This window comes from Triticum dicoccoides, chromosome 3B (genome assembly GCF_002162155.2).
Source record: "Triticum dicoccoides isolate Atlit2015 ecotype Zavitan chromosome 3B, WEW_v2.0, whole genome shotgun sequence".
Classification (NCBI taxonomy): Eukaryota; Viridiplantae; Streptophyta; class Magnoliopsida; order Poales; family Poaceae; genus Triticum; species Triticum dicoccoides.
Genome location: NC_041385.1, coordinates 578,245,721 through 578,262,902, shown reverse-complemented (window position 1 = coordinate 578,262,902; position 17,182 = coordinate 578,245,721). Strand labels below are relative to the sequence as shown.

General features: G+C 44.3%; 2 pseudogenes; both read left to right on the top strand.

Annotated features, from left to right (window-relative positions):
* The first annotated feature begins 911 nt into the window (after positions 1–911).
* LOC119281592 lies at positions 912–5,498 on the top strand (annotated as a pseudogene).
* Positions 5,499–6,441: 943 nt separating this feature from the next.
* On the top strand, positions 6,442–7,145 carry LOC119279675 (annotated as a pseudogene).
* Positions 7,146–17,182: the final 10,037 nt, after the last annotated feature.

The window sequence follows — 17,182 nt, the reverse complement described above, 5'->3', positions numbered from 1 at the left end:
TTATGACATGCCTGATTGATCGGTGAATTAAAATGTACTTGCACATGATTACCCAAGACTTTGTTAGACTGACATGCATGCATGTTCTAACTGAAGGGCACGGTGGTTATGGGGTTGACTATGTATTGTCTACACGATTAATCTACCTATGTACACCTGACATGCTACAATAGCGTTCACACACGAGAGCATTAGTGATTAGCGTCAGACTGTCAGGTATGCTCACAAATGATGTACTCCAAAATGATTTCAGTGTAAGCAATGACGTGCTAGCAGTTCAGAGATTGAATATTCATTCTAGTGTTAGAACTCCAACGAGGATTGATTAATCGAAAAAACTGAATAATGTCAAAGAAATGATTTTCGTTCACCGCCAAACAGATCGTCACGCTGCTATAGTTGAATTATGATAAACTTGAAAGGACAAGGTCACAATCCTCTTCACAAGTTCAGATATCTTGCCTGAAATAACATCACAAGTCTGTCTTTACTTCTTTTTTCCCGATAAAGATCATACGCCTGTCTGCCGGCCGGCCTACTAGAACTTCATGCTTCGTCGGAATATAAGACGTGCCTCCTGCAATTTGATAGGGAAAAACTGCACATGGGTATGCTCCTGTTTAATCCGCGTACCCGTGTTAGTCTTAACCGTCAAGAGCCAACGGCCATCCTAAGCAAATCAAGGCATGTTCATCCCAATAATTGTTAAGCTGACCAATCCTAACGAAAATCATCACATAGAAAATCTCCATAATCAATCAAGCTTACAATTATTAGCAACCAACACGCAAGCTCTGATGATGTGAACACTATAAATAGGGACACCATTACCATTGCAAAAGCACAAGACATAAACCTTGAGGACTTGTCGGCCTAGCTACATTACTTACTAGGCGTGCTCTGAAATTGAAATGGACGCTCCTTCTCTGCTTCTTCTCACCACCTTGTTGGCCTTTGCATTCAAGGCCTCCGTTGCTCAATGGACGCCTGCATTTGCAACATTCTACGGCGGCAGCGACGCGTCGGACACCATGGGTAAGGTTTCTTCTACGCTTGAGCTGCATGCATTATTTGGATGCCGCAGATCCTCGATCTTCTTTTACTAAGCAGGACGCAACTTACACAAATATGCAGGTGGTGCGTGCGGGTACGGGAACTTGTACAACGCCGGGTACGGGGTTAATTCTTTCTTTTTTGAAGCTCGCATACTCTTTATTTAAACGTCCCAAGCAGGGATCTCGTCCGAAACAGCCTGCAAAATACAGTCCGGGGGTTCGGCTAGCCAAACCTTACACAGATTATTTGCCACACTATGTCTAGCTAACAGATGAGCTGCATTATTAGCAGAACGTCTAACCCAAGTGACTTTCCAGCCATCCCTCAACGCCAGAAGTTGCTTAACCTCTTCTATGACCGGTCCCAGCATAGATAAGTCCCTCTCCTTGTTATTCAGCTTGCTGACTATCTCAAGGGAGTCCATCTCCACATGCAGGCGTCCAACATTTAGCTCCTGAGCTAGTTGTGCTGCCCTTTTGCATGCCTGTATTTCCACCATCGCCGCATCCTTGCACCCAGGATAGGCCTGGCACGCCCCGGCCATGAACGCGCCCTCCTGGTTCCTGATGACCACTCCTACGCCTCCCAACTCCCCTCCCTTGGACGTAGCTCCGTCCACGTTTGCCTTCACCCACCCTTGATCAGGTGGTTGCCATTTTTCCTTCGGAGCAGGGTTGTCTTGCTTGCATTTTCGACCATGTATGGACTGCCACTCCTTCATTAACTGGAAAACTCTTCTCGCAATAGCTGCAGCATCCTCGATCCTTCGTCCTTCTCTTGCGTTATTCCTGGCTAACCAGAGTGCATACACACCTTGAACCAAGACGGCTTTCTCATCATCGGACGCTGTCGGGAGCCACTCCATGAGCCACCTAGATAATGCACTCTGAGGGCATGCTGACTCCGGTGGGATCGCCACCGGTACCCCCAATTCCCACTGCATGATCTTCCAGAATTTTGCTGAGTGAAAGCAACCCCAAAATCTATGATAGTTAGTCTCCTCCCTCCCACAAGCAACACAAACAACTCCCTCCTTGATCTTCCTCCTCTGTAACTCTGTGCCCACAGCTAGCCCATTCCGGATGAGACGCCACATATGTATTTTAACCTTGCCCGGTGCTACAGTATCCCATAGGCTCAGCCAAGATTTATGCTCTGCCACAGGAGATGAAGTTTCCGGCCTACATGCTTTTAGACGTTTTTGTGCCATTCTCAAGTGGTAGGCTGACCTCACCGTGACACCCCGTTTTTGGTGAAGTTCCAAGCTAAGTACTCCATGGCTGGCCCCCCAATCGGAATCTGCAGTATCTCTTCCACCTCATCCGGGGCAAACATGGACTGCACCTTACTGTGGTCCCAAGCATTGCCTTGATCATTGAGTAGATCGCATACCCTCGTGATCCCATGTATATAGTTCTGGCCCAGTGGCCTTAAACATCCCTTCCGTGGTATCCAATTGTCATGATGTATTTTGACTCTCGTCCCATCCCCAATCCTCCAAATGAGCCCATCCAAGAGGAGATTCCTCCCCATGAATAATGCTTCTGAAAGTGAAGGAACCTCCATCCGGGCACGTTGCATTGAGGATCGACCCATCCCCAAAGTATCTAGCTTTTAAGACTCGTGCACACAGCGAGTTTGGCACCTGAAGTATTCTCCAGGCTTGTTTGGCAAGCATCGCTTGGTTAAACGCTTCTGGGTCACGAAACCCGAGCCCGCCCTCATGCTTCCTAACACACATTTTATCCCAAGCTATCCAATGTACCTTCTTTTGCCCATTAGCTTCACCCCACCAGAAGTTCGCAGAGATAGATGACAGATTCCCGCATATTTTCTTTGTGAGTTGAAAACAGCTCATGGTAAAAGTTGGTGTTGATTGGAGACCCGACTTGACAAGCACCTCTCTCGCCATCTTGGATAGACCTTGCCCCTTCCATCCGCCTACTTTCCCTCTTTCACTCTCCTTAACATACTTGAACGTACCCTCCTTTGACTTTCCAACGACAGTGGGGAGCCCTAGATACCGTTCACTTAGGGCCTCCTCAGAAATGCCAATAATCTGCTTCACCTCCTGTTTCAATGCATCCGGGCAACCTTTCCCGAAGAAAATAGCAGATTTTTGAAGATTAACTTTCTGTCCCGACGCCACTTCATACCCCTGCAAAATGACATGAAGCGCCTCAAAATTATCCCGGGATCCCTCCAAGAACACCACACTATCATCTGCAAATAGGAGGTGAGTAACAGTCGGCCCGGTGCATCCAAACAACACTCCTTTGATTTCCTTCTTACTCTGTGCATTCTTCAGCAAAGCTGAGAACCCCTCTACACAAAAAAGGAAGAGGTAGGGGGAAAGGGGATCTCCCTGTCTAAGTCCACGCGATGGCCAAAACCTGTGAGATAGCCCACCATTCAACTTGACCGCAAAGGTAGCTGATTTCACACACCTCATAATCATCTCCGTCCAGTGACAGGAGAAACCAAATTTGAGTAACATTTTCTCTAGGAAATCCCACTCCACTCTGTCGTACGCCTTCATCATATCCAGCTTTACTGCACATAAAGGTTTCCTGCGTTTCCGCTTTCTTATCGCATGCACACACTCATATGCCACCAAGACATTATCCGTTAGTAGCCTTCCTGGGACGAAGGCACTTTGTTCCTCCGATATCATAAAACGTAGCACCTCCTTCAGCCGGTTAGCCAGTGCTTTCGCGGCAATCTTGTATAGGACATTACAGAGACTAATTGGGCGGAATTGTGAAAGCAGCTCCGGTGAGCTTACCTTCGGAATCAGCACCAGAGTTGTGCCATTAAATCCATCTGGGGTTGCACCCCCGGCAAGGAACTCGCGAACAGCGTTGCACACATCATTTTTTACTAACGCCCAATGCTTCTGAAAGAACATGGCCAGCAGCCCATCTGGCCCCGGCGCCTTCGTGGGGCCCATCTGGAAAAGTGCCTTCTCAATTTCATCATCTGTGAACGGTGCCCCCAACTTTGCATTCATCTCCTCTGTGACGCACCCGGTAATATGCTGCAAAATTGTATCGGCATCACGAGAACCCTCTGATGCGAACAACCTGGCATAGAACTCAGCAGCCATCTTCCTCATACCTTCGTCGTCCGTGCACTTAGATCCATCATCTCTCCTCAAAGCCTTGATAGTGTTTTTCCTTTTACGGTGTGAGGCGCGATTCTGGAAGTACTTCGTGTTCTGATCCCCCTCTGTTAACCAATCAATCCGGGATCTTTGCTTGTAATATACTTCTTCTCTTTCATATAATTCATGTAATTGATCCTCTATATCTTTTACCTCCTGTCTGTATCCCGTCCGAGCGCCCCGTTCTTTAGCATCCACTAACTGAACCTTGAGGTGAGCGATCTGTTTTTTAATTGAGTCGAAGACTTGGCGACTCCATCTGTGCATGGCTCTCGACGTGAACAGGAGGCGACTGCATGCCGCGCCGAGTGCGCCAGCCTCCTGATTGGCTGCATGGGCTTCAGCCCATGCACTGGCCACCATGGTCTCGTATCCCTCGTGCCTTGCCCAAGCGGCTTCATAGATAAACGGCTGCTGGCCTCCAGAGTGCGCTGCGACCTGTGCCGCCTGCACTCTGACAACTAGCGCCTGATGGTCCGACTCCTCTGTCATAATATGCGTCACATCAGTTGCCGGGAATAACTGCGCGAACTCCGCATCGCACGTGGTTAATTCAGCTGTGTTGAGCACGACGCTCTTCAACAACGGTGCATCGCGCGGCATGTGCTTCACCATCACATGCGACGCAAGCAAGACACCGTCGTGCAAACAGGGCACGTCAATCACCATCACGGCAACCAACTTCTGCCCACCCAACTACGCCCTGGCCAGCGACAATGACGGATGGTGCAACCCGCCGCGGCAACACTTCGACATGTCGCAGCCCGCGTGGGAGACCATCGTTGTCTATCAAGCCGGCATTGTGCCCTTCAACTACATGAGGGTTCCCTGCCAGAGGAGTGGGGGCATGAGGTTCACCATCAACGGGAACGACTACTTTGAGCTCGTCACAGTGGCAAATGTCGGTGGTAGTGGTGTGGTGTCCCAAATGTGGATCAAGGGGTCCAAGACTGACTAGATGGTAATGAGCAGGAATTGGGGTGCCAGCTGGCAGAGCAATGCTTACCTCAACGGCCAGAGCCTGTCCTTCAAGGTACAGACCGACGACGGCCGGGTCGTCATGGCCGACAATGTTGCACCGTCCAACTGGTGGTTCGGTGGCACCTACACTTCGTGGCAGCAGTTCTAACATCTTGCGAGGTTGATGTAGGTACTCATCTATGGGTACTCAAATAGTCAGGCCCGATGATTTCATCTGAGGCTGTATCTCTTCTTTTATTTCTTTGTATCTCTATTTTGCTTGTCCAAGTTTGTGTACTTAGCTTCCATTAATTCTCTTGTGGCATAAGATCATTAGATTATATGTATGTGCTCAACATCTCAAGAGTAATTTATCTTCAATCAAATCTCTAGTGTTTAATACAGGGTCGCCTATTTGTGCCTAAATTTTAGTCGATTTTCTTCGCTTTTGGGTTGAAATCCAACGGATGGGACAACTTCCACCTCCCGCTTCTTCCTCCTCTAACCAACTACACACTAGATGGCCCCCTTCAAAGTGTTATATGGACGAAAGTGCCGAACCCCTTTGAACTGGTCAAAAACTGGGGAACATCCACTCTTCGGTCCAGATATTATCTAACACGCCGAAGAACAAGTTTGCGTTATCCGCGAGAATCTCAAGATTGCTCAGTCACGTTAGAAAAGTCAGTATGATCGTCATCATAAAGACATGGTCTATCAACCTGGCGAAAAGGCTTATCTTCTAGTCACACCAATGAAGGGTGCACAACGCTTTGGGGTCAAGGGCAAGCTAGCTCCTCGCTATATTGGTCATTTCACTATTCTCGAAAAGCGTGAAAAAGTGGCATACCAGTTGGAACTACCGTCGATCCTTTTTCAGGTTCATGATGCGTTCCACATGTCACAACTCCGCCGCTGCTTCAAGGACCCAATCCGAGCAGTGGATCATGAAGTGCTCGAGTTGCAACAGGACCTCTCCTATAAAGAGCATCCGGTCTGCATTCTCGACCAAGCTGAACGCCGCACACGTCAAAAGGCGATCAAGTTCCTCAAGGTCCAGTGGTTGCATCACTCTGAAGATGACACTTGGGAACGCGAGGATCGCCTGCATGATGAATACCCCGAATTGTTTCCTTCTACCTCCTAAATCTCAGGGCGAGATTTCTTTTAGTGGAGGAGAATTGTAACGCCCGGATAATTATGCTACAGTAATCCCATGCTAATGATGCCACATCACCGTGATTACTGTTGTTAACCTCGCGATGATCCAATCACGTTCGAATTCAAAATTCAAAATTAAGTCAAACGGCAAAATTAAATAAAAGAAAAAGAGAAAACAAATAAAAGAAATACAAAATATGCAGGTGGTGTGTGCGGGTACGGGGTTAAGTCAGCAGCGTTGAGCATGGCGCTCTTCAACAACGGCGCATCGTGCGGCATGTGCTTCACCATCACCTGCTATGCAAGCAAGACACCGTCGTGCAAACAGGGCACGTCAATCACCATCACGGCAACCAACTTCTGCCCACCCAACTACGCCCTGGCCAACGACAACGGCGGATGGTGCAACCCGCCGCGGCAGCACTTCGACATGTCGCAGCCCGCTTAGGAGACCATCGCCGTCTATCAAGGCGGCATTGTGCCCGTCAACTACAGGAGGGTTCCCTGCCAGAGGAGTGGAGGCATGAGGTTCACCATCAACGGGAACGACTACTTTGAGCTCGTCACGATGGAAAATGTCGGCGGTAGCGGCGTGGTGTCCCAAATGTGGATCAAGGGGTCCAAGACTGACTGGATGGTAATGAGCAGGAACTGGGGTGCCAGCTGGCAGAGCAATTCCTACCTCAACGGCCAGAGTCTATCCTTCAGGGTACAGACCGACGACGGTCGGGTCGTCATGGCCGACAATGTTGCGCCGTACAACTGGTGGTTCGGTGGCACCTACACTTGGTGGCAGCAGTTCTAACATCTTGCAAGGTTGATGTAGGCACTCACTTGAGGGTACTAAAATAGTTTGGCTCGATGGTTTCATCTGAGGCTGTATCTTCTCTTTTGTTTCTTTGTATCTTTGTTTTGCTTGTCCAAGTTTTTGTGTTTGGCTTCTATTAATTCTCTTGTGACATAAGATTACATGTGTGTGCCCCACATCCAAAGAGTAATTTATCTTCAATCAAATCTCTAGTGTTTAATACGGGTCGCTTATTTCCACTCAACTTTCAATCGATTTTCTTCGCTTTTGCATTGAAGTATAACGGTTGCAACATCTTCCTCCTCCGGTTTCTTCCTCCCTTAACCAACGACCCACTTATATGTACTGCCAACCAACCGCATGTACCTACCAACCATGACTGGCGGTGCTATCTTGCACACCGTTCCACCCTGGACATCTCTCTAAAACCTTCCATGATTCTAGGCCGGCAACCTCCCCGAACTACTCACACCTGAAACCGTCAAGGGCGAGCCGATTCTCGGTGGCCAAGGGCTGTGCTGCTATCAATATAGATTAGGAGCACCATAGTCATGCTTGTTCCTTGAACCGGTTAACAAATCGTGTGGTTGCTTCCCGTATTCTCAACAGATCACCATGTGCTTCCTATTCTAATAAGTGGTATCATAGTCAGGTGTGAATGATATTCAAAAATTTATTTCCAGACATCCAAAAAATCCATAAAAAAAACTTCCATGCACATGAATCGACCTTGTTTTCCGATTTCAAGTTTCGTAAAAATCACAACTCATTAGTGACTTGTTAAAAAATAACAAACATAAGCTCATAGTTGCAACTTTTCTAAATCATGTTTCGTGTGCATCATCCGCATATTTTAGAAGATACCATGTAAGGCCCCATATGTGAAGTTATTCGAAGTTAGCATGTTACTGCCAATCCCGGAATAGAGGTGCATTCTATACATGTCTGTATCATGTAACTTCAACCATACACACATGGTTAGACGATACAGTGTACTAGATTGTTCGTGTAGGACCGTAGTATATCGTCCAATGGTGAATGGGAGGTTTAAAATTTATTCTAAGAAATTAAATACTCTCACCATAGCACCACGAAAATAAAACTAGGCACGTGTAGTTCTACGAAAGAAAACATGATAGAACAGAAAGCACATCTCTCTGAAATTGAACTACCACAACTCTGATAGAAAAATCATGACAGGAAACACTATCGAAAGTAAACTATAGAAAGTAATGCGAAAATTAAATAGAACCAGTGGTGATCGATGGCGACAAGACCAGTTCACTTTTCTACAAAAGCAATCCGTCTGGTTGGAGGGACTTGTGATTGAACACATGAGAAAAACTCTATCCACCATATTCTGCTTGACCAAGTTCGTCGACTTTTGTGTCGATTTACTCTCGGTAGATACTTCAGGCAATCTCCATAACCTTCATAGACTTTGTTTTAGGAGACCACAAGTACTCTTTGCCACTCAGCAGACACCTGACCGTCTAGAGAGTTAGCAGCTCTCAAGAGTAATAAGTTCAAAGCTCTCGACTTAGATCTCTATGATGCTCAACCACTACCTAAGTTGTGTGCTTTGGGGCTCTCTCTCGGTGGATTCACTCAAATCTTTCTGAGAGGGGTGCTCAAACAAACTTTTCGTAAAATCATACGTAGCAGCCGACCATAATGATAGGCGGGGGTGGCTATTTATAGCTGGAGCAATCCCCAGGGCAAAACCATTTTGGGCACATGGCCCAACCAATGGTCAATCGACATGTTACCAAAGCTTGGATTTCAAATGCACACGGCAACTTTACTTGAGGAATAATTAGAGCCGACTCCCCTACTAGGGAAATTCTCTCGTAGCCTAGAAGAACTTCTTCTTTGGATGGCGAGTAATTAATTTTTGCATGAAGAGATTTCTCTCAACTCACTTAGGATGTTTTTTTGTTAAGCATCATAAAGACAAAAGTCTCGAATCACTGAACCCCTCTTAATAGTACGACGGTTCTATGACTCAAAGAAAGACAATGAACTACGAAAGAAAATACTACATCTTTTCTTCGTCTTGATTCTTCTCTGCTACAGTCAATTTCTCTTGGACTCAACGCATAGCAATTACTTCACGTCAGCAATATTTTGGGGGTTATCTCTGACATGCAATCTCTTCGATAGCAATCTCCTCGATTGCCTTAGCATTCTTATTTGCTTCGTGGATAATAATCTCCTGCGTTATAGCAAACTCCTCTAAACTCAAGGGACCTATTCTCTCTGTGTGCACTAGCAAACACATTAGTTCGTCACTGTTTTTGTCCAACATTCTCCAAAACTCTCTGGGAACTCAATTGCACTACCGATCTCCTCCTGTTTGGATGATTGTTGATAAAACAGTTTAGACATGTAACAAGTAATGTGCGAAAAGAAATGCAGAAACATACTCCCTCCATCCCAAATTACTTGTCTTAGATTTCTTTTATATACGAATGTATCTAACACTAAAACGTGTCTAGATACATCTGTATCTAGACAAATCTAAGACAAGTATTTCGGGATGTAGGTAATATCTCAAAGATAAATTAAGCTCCCCCTAAATGCATACATCTTATGAAAGTATGATTTGATACTACATATATTTTGAATAAGCTTGGTGGAGGGATAATTCATAACTTCAAGATTAAATGAGTTATGCTAATCGGATAATAGTCCAGGGATAATATAGTGGATCCAAAAGTTAACTCTGATATAATTCCACCTGCAAAATAGATTCTGTAGAGAAATGGTATACTGCAAGTGTTATTAATATTACTGACCAGAAGGTCATGAGAGTTTTACAACATGATAAGAATCAAATGTAAGGCAAGTGTTGTAGACTTGAAACCGCCCAACACAAAACCCGCAAATCTATCGTCACTCGATATCTTCTCCCCCTTTTTGTCAACAGGTGCAAAAAAGCCAAGGAAAATCACGAGGACTTAGCGTCCAGTAGAAGCAAACTCATCACCCGAAGATCATTAATAGCTTGGCGGAGCCGTTTCACCTCGTAGGTGACAACATTGTCTTTGTTGATGTCAGAGTCTTCTTCAGCTTCATTTCTATCAGACAGTTGCCGCTCATCGGGGCATGCTAGATCATCTTTGGCAACTTTCTCGACATTAGCATTAGCAGTTGGTGGCAGAACATTCCGCAGACCAAAAAGTTGGCTATGTTGCTTCAGATTCATCGAGAATTTTTTGCAGATTAATCTTCAACAAATATGTTGTGGGAGCATGGGTCAGAAGAGATGGAGTGTGACTTTGTTGAAGATCGTGCGCATCCATTTGGAACATCCATGAAGTCATATATCTGCCTGATTTTAGCCTTTGTTAGTTTTTCTCATAGAAAAACTTTCGAAGTAATTTCTAGAGGTGATGTTTATTTTCACCGACAGTTAGATAAATAAGGTGAACTCTATTTTCTATGCGATTTACCTCATTTGCCAAATGATCTTTATATTTTCTATCATCCTCCACGTGCTTCAGGAGGAGTTATATAAACCACTACCTTCATAGTCAAAGTGGTGGCTAGGGTCTTTCTCTTCGGCTTCTGAGGAACTGGAGCAGGCTTCTCGAGCCTTGGTAGTGTCGCCTCAAAAGTGATGTTCACAAGTTCACTTTCCAGAGGCAAAACATTTTCTCATGATAGGTCTGGAGAATCATATTCAACTTAGAATAATCTTCAGGCTCAACATCATCAACAACCTTTTTCTTTCCATTGGCAGGCCTCTTCGGCATTTTTGAAGTACTAGCAGCATTTTTTATCATGCTTCTTCCTCGAGCGTCCTTCATCAAGGCCGAGAGTTTTTCGTTTCTCAATGTCCTGCTTAGTAAGCTCAATATTTTGTTATTCTTTCACATCAGTTGTTTCCTTCTTCTTTGCTCTTTTGATAGCATTGATCCATCTCTTTTCAACTTCCTCTAGATAATACTTTGGTTCTATCAGAGAAAAAGGATTCGCGCCGTCAAGCAGTGGAGGTCTCTGATTTGCATCACCAGTCTTCAGACAAGACTTAGCAAGGCATACGCCCTAGGGTGGAGTGAAGAGAACCTTTTTGCTTATCTGGGATGAACAAACTGATAGTTGAACCATTTCGTCATCCAAAGCGTCGACTTCTTTGCAGTATCTTGTTTTTGCTATTGGTTTGGTTCGCCTTTGACGGTTTTTTACTTGTCAGAATTAGACATCAATTCTATTCAATTTTCATCACGCTGACGTCCACCAACTTGAGGTCTCTACGGAATAGGATTTCCATCGGCATCAAGCTTTTGCTTCTTTGGCTTCTTGGAACCCTTTCCCAGTTCCACACATTTTCTTTTGTGGACAAGCATTCTTATATGTAGCTTGACTTTTGGATTCATCAACTATGCACATGACAGTATGTTTATCTTTGCCCATCTCTGTCTGACTAGCAGGCTTGGCAGAATCTTCGACAGAGTACATTTACCTGTGAAAAAGAATAGATGCAAGGGAATATAGGTAGGGTCATAAGTATGCACAGAGATTATTGTCGATGAAAGTTATTTTTCTGACAAGAGAGACTTAGACTTTGAGCTAACTTTTGATAGATAGAATTGAACAGGTTTCACACTGGTGCATTTCAAAGGAAAAATCACTAATATGAAAACTAGATTTTCATCGATCGAAGGGTAACCCAAACCCTACATATGAATAGTGTAGCGATGTAAAACTACAAACAAAGTGCATAACTAATCCTAAAGTTCTACAGATTGAATGAATACAGTAAAATCATAAGAAATAATCGTGGATGAACTCGAGCGAGAATGAAAAGAAGCTCGAATCCAAGGCACACATATCCTAACCCGGTGATGAGTGCCGTCTAGGCGGCGCGGTAAAAGATATGCTCTGTGATGGTGAGGAAGAACTATGTTAATGTCTTTCTGGCAGTGAAGCAATGAAGGGCTCGTCGGTGTCAAAAGTGGAGAGGCAATGCTTAATGGTTTTTGGGAGAGAGTGGAATGAGCAAGGAACCATCTAAGGATGAACATGATGGATATATATAAGTGAAAAACACGTCATTTTGTATTCTAATGTGACGGCTCAAAGGCACAGATGCTACAGATTCTACGGCCAAGATTATCTGGTGGTTGTTCATTGGCATGTGGCAACCAAAAAGAAAGGTATATCTCCTCACTTGGGCGGGAAACCCAATTTTTGGAGGGATTGCCACAAATTTGAATACTTTTTGAAGTGAAAATTTTGTTGTAACAAAGAATTCCAGATGGAAATGCACTTCATATAAAACTGTGTACTCATGAAAGAATAGCATAGACTAGATAAGATAGAATAGAAAGGTGGGTTCCGAAACATTTCACTCGGATGGAAAAGCAAAATCGAAAGAAAATAGCACTGAGTGAAATGCACAGAGGACTAAACCCATAACTGCGAAGAAAAATCTATGCCTAAAATGCGAAACAAATCCTAACAAAATGAAACTCAAATAGGAAGCAATGAAAGGGTGATGGCATTACCCACCGTGTAAGAACTATTTGACCCAGAACATTTCATAATTTATCATGGAATTCTCTGAGTCAACTTCTTCATTAACGTATTCACTCTAGGAGATAAAACATCCCTTTGTCAAGGTTTTCAAATTCTTCGAGTTTGTGCACCCATTCCTTCTAAGATGTGAAAGTGCTAGCACGAGTGCAAAGTTCTCTGTACTGCATGTTTGCGAAACCTATCATATTTAGCTCACACCGTAACACACGGATCTTTTCTCATTGAGAGGCTTGGGTAACATATCAACCAATTGATTTCATGTATTCACGTGACTGATAATAATATCCTCTTAAAGAACATGTTCACGAAGAAAATGATGCCTCATATGAATACGCTTCGTGCGAGAATATTGTATGGGATTGTGTGTAACCTTGATGGCACTCTCATTATCACATAGGATAGGAATCTTATTTATCTTGATGTCATAGTTCTTGAGATTTCGTTTCATCCCAATAACTGAGAGCAACATGCACCAGCAGCAATATATTTGGCCTCGGTCACGAAAAGAGATAAACAATATTGCTTCTTCGAGGATCAACACACCAAAGATCTACCGAGAAAATGACAAGTCCTGGAGCTAGATTTCATGTCCGCATAGTCACCAGCATAATCTGAATCTGAATATCCCAAGAGATCAAACTACACTCCCTTAGGATACCATAAACCAAGGTGGTATCTCATAATACATTTAACCGCGAGGTGGTGCAATTCTTTTGGTGCAGCTTGGAAACGTGCACACATGCAAACACTCAACATAATATGAGGTCTGGATGCACATAGGTAAAGCAACAAAGAACCAATCATAGAACAACATAGCTTTCAATCAAAAGTTTTACCATTTTAATTGATGTCCGGATGACCATTTATCGGGTGCTCTCTCATAAGAGTAGTTGGGTAACCCCCAAGTATAAGGGTGAAGTAACCTAGCAATAAGTATTTCCCTTAGTTGAGAACTAAGGTTATCGAACTAAAAGGAGTTCTTCTAGCAAACAAGGTCATGGGTACCTGCACACAAAACACAACACACGCTTGTCCCCAATGTTTCAAGAAGGTTGTCAAGTTTCTTGTCCTGCTAGTTGCAACGGTAAATTGCATAATATGATAGGAGTTGATAGGTAGATAAAATAAATAAACAATACAACAAAGGATAATATCTTTCTAAAAGGTTTACAATTATGGAAAATAGACCCTCGGGGCAATAGGTTCACTAGTGGCATCTCTTCAAGAAGATAAGTGTGGTGTGGTGAACAAATTATAGTTGGGCAACAATTAAATTGTAATATTTATATTTATGACTATGATCATTCATGGTATAAGCTTGTATAGGCATTGTATATGTAATATATAGAGAGTTATCCAACTTCATCTACAACTAATACTCCACCCCAAGACCACTATCCAGCATGCATCTCGAAGTGTCAAGTTCATGACAAACAGAGCATTGCAATAAGCATGATGGCGTAATGTAGACAGTAAAACTATCATATAAGTGTGATAAAGAAACCATCATTTCTCCTTAGTGGCAATAATACAATACATGTGTATTCCCTTTCTGTCACTGGGATGAGGCACCGCAAGATTTAACCCACTACTATGCACCACTTCCTCTGAAGAACTACCTAACAATCTTGGCCAGAGACGACAAACTGATCGGAAAGCATACATAACTACATAATTATAGAACAATGAAAATTAAAAAGATTCAATATAATTCAGTGAACAATATGATCATAAAGTGACAATTCATCATACCCCAACAAACACAATCACCGATTACATCATATTGATCCGATCATGTGAGGCAGCTCACGGGAACTTTCTACTGAATCACGAGAGAGAGAGAGAGAGAGAGAGAGAGAGAGAGGTCCTCTAGCTACTGATGTGGACCCTAAGGTCCTAAGGAAACTACTCACACATGACCATGGAGGCAGCAAGGTTGATGAAGATGGCTTTGATGCTAGATTCCCCCTCCGGCAAGGTGCCATAACAGGCCTCCAAATTGGATCTCCTCGGAAAAGAAGCTTGCAACAATGTAAAGAGTCAGAAAAATATGATACCGAGGATTTCTCAAAATATAGGATTTCTAGGCCGAAGAAGCAATGTAAAGCGATGCCCGGGGGCTACGCGGACTAGCCACACGGGTGGCCCCCTGTCCACATGGGGCCCCTAGATGGACCCCCAACAACTCCCGGCACTTTCTGGAACCTTCATGGCTTGACAAAAATCGTATTAAATCCTTAGGGTTTTGGGGCTCCGTAGATATGGATTTTTTTTGAAAAGTCAAAAACATGTAGAAAAGAACAACTGGCACTGAGCACTAAATTAATAGGTTAGTCTAACAAAATGTTACAAAAAAGTATTCAAAATTGATATTATAATAGCATGAAATAATAAAAAAATTGTAGATACGTCTGAGGCGTATCATAATCCCCAAGCATAATCCATGGTCATCCTCGAGTAGATAAATGATAAAACAAACATAATGTTTGATGTGGATTGCTACCCAACACGATCATGATCAAATGATGTATATGTGTTTGTCAACCAGGATAAAAGTGATTTAAGGCAATAGTCAATTAATTTTACATTGAACAAATAATAGATGAGCATGGTAACCAGGACGAAAATCCTTGTCATGGTCGTCTCCAGCCGGATGTGGCGAGGATGGTGCGAGGACATTTATCCCTTTTTGAAGGCATTGCTGTGAAAGAAGTCGACTTAGTCATTGGTGTCGACTTTTACATTTTGTAATGGTTCTCCCATGGTTAGCTTTGTTTTGTATTCTCTTGAATAATTAATAAAAATGGTTGTGTGCATCATTCGATGCAGAGTCCAGGGGTTTAACCTCCTTTCCAAAGAATCTGGCTATTGAAATGAAACATGGGCTAACAATTCCTTCTATAGTATGGATAATTGAAATGGTACATGGATTAATTCTATTTTTCGACAACAAAAATGATGAAACCAACAGTGTAACAACTTTAAAACCAACAAAGGGTGTAAGTGAAAATTGTTGGAAATATGCCCTAGAGGCAATAATAAAATGGTTATTATTATATTTCTTTGTTCATGATATTTGTCTATTGTTCATGCTAAAATTGTATTATCCGGAAATTGTAATACATGTGTGAATACATAGACCACAACAAGTCCCTAGTGAGCCTCTAGTTGACTAGCTCGTTGATCAACAGATAGTCATGGTTTCCTGACTATGGACATTGGATGTCATTGATAACGGGATCACATCATTAGGAGAATGATGTGATGGACAAGACCCAATCCTGAGCATAGCACAAAGATCGTATAGTTCATTTCGCTAGAGCTTTTCCAAATGTCAAGTATCATTTCCTTAGACCATGAGATTGTGCAACTCCCGGATACCGTAGGAGTGCTTTGGGTGTGCCAAACGTCACAACATAACTGGGTGACTATAGAGGTGCACTACGGGTATCTCCGAAAGTGTCTGTTGGGTTGGCACGAATCGAGACTGGGATTTGTCACTCCGTATGACAGAGAGGTATCATCATAATGAGCTCAATGTGACCAAGTGTCTGGTCACGGGATCATGCATTACGGTACGAGTAAAGTGACTTGCCGGTAACGAGAACGAACAAGGTATTGGGATACCGACGATCGAGTCTCAGGCAAGTAACGTACCGATTGACAAAGGGAATTGTATACGGGATTGATTGAATCCTCGACATCATGGTTCATCCGATGAGATCATCGAGGAGCATGTGGGAGCCAACATGGGTATCCAGATCCCGCTGTTGGTTATTGACCGGAGAGGCGTCTCGGTCATGTGTGCATGTCTCCCGAACCCGTAGGGTCTACACACTTAAGGTTTGGTGACGCTAGGGTTGTAGAGATATGAGTATGCAGTAACCCGAAAGTTTTTCGGAGTCCCGGATGAGATCGCGGACGTCACGAGGAGTTCCAGAATGGTCCGGAGGTGAAGAATTATATATAGGAAGTGCAGTTTCGGCCATTGGGAAAGTTTCGGGGGTCACCGGTATTGTACCGGGACCACCGGAAGGGTCCCGGGGGTCCATCGAGTGGGGCCACCTATCCCGGAGGGCCTCGTGGGCTGAAGTGGGGAGGGGAACCAGCCCCTGGTGGGCTATTGCGCCCCCCCTTGGGCCCCCCTGCGCCTAGGGTTGGAAACCCTAGGGTGGGGGGCCGCCTCCACTTGCCTTGGGGGGCAAGCCACCCCCTTGGCCGCCGCCCCCCCTTGGAGATCTCATCTCCTAGGGCCGGCGCCCCCCAGGGGGCCTATATAAAGAGGGGGGAGGTAGGGCAGCCGCACCCCAAGTCTTGGCGCCTCCCTCTCCCCTACTACACCTCTCCCTCTCGTAGAAGCTTGGCGAAGCCCTGCCGTGATCACAGCTGCATCCACCACCATGCTGTCGTGCTGTTGGATCTTCATCAACCTCTCCTTCCCCCTTGCTGGATCAAGAAGGAGGAGACGTCTTCCCAACCGTACGTGTGTT